The following is a 403-nucleotide window of genomic DNA, read 5'->3' on the forward strand; positions in this document are numbered from 1 at the left end:
ATGTTTATTTTATTTTTCAACTGTGATTATGTTCCTTTCTTAACTGGCCTGAGAGACATGGGGTGCTTAAGCGTCTGGAATGGCGTCTCCTGTACAAAGATAAGAGTCACATTTGTCACTCCATGCCCTTTCTGCCTCTGTCCCCTCACCTGCCACTTGCATGTGGCCCCTGAAACACTGGACATGAAGGTATGCAGCCATTGGGCTGAAAAATGACTCCCCAAGCTTATGGTGTTCCTTTCCCTGGTATCAGTACAGATAAGGAGTGAGCTCTACATCTTTTCAATAACAAACAGGGAAAGAGACAAAGAAAGCTGTCTTCACCGTTGCAGGAGCTAAGCAGGTTTTGATGCACCTCCCCAGCTGCTGCCATTGACTGTGGACTGCTTGTGATGTCACAAAT

The sequence above is a fragment of the Podarcis cretensis genome (assembly GCF_951804945.1).
Source record: "Podarcis cretensis genome assembly, chromosome: 9".
Taxonomy (NCBI): domain Eukaryota; kingdom Metazoa; phylum Chordata; class Lepidosauria; order Squamata; family Lacertidae; genus Podarcis; species Podarcis cretensis.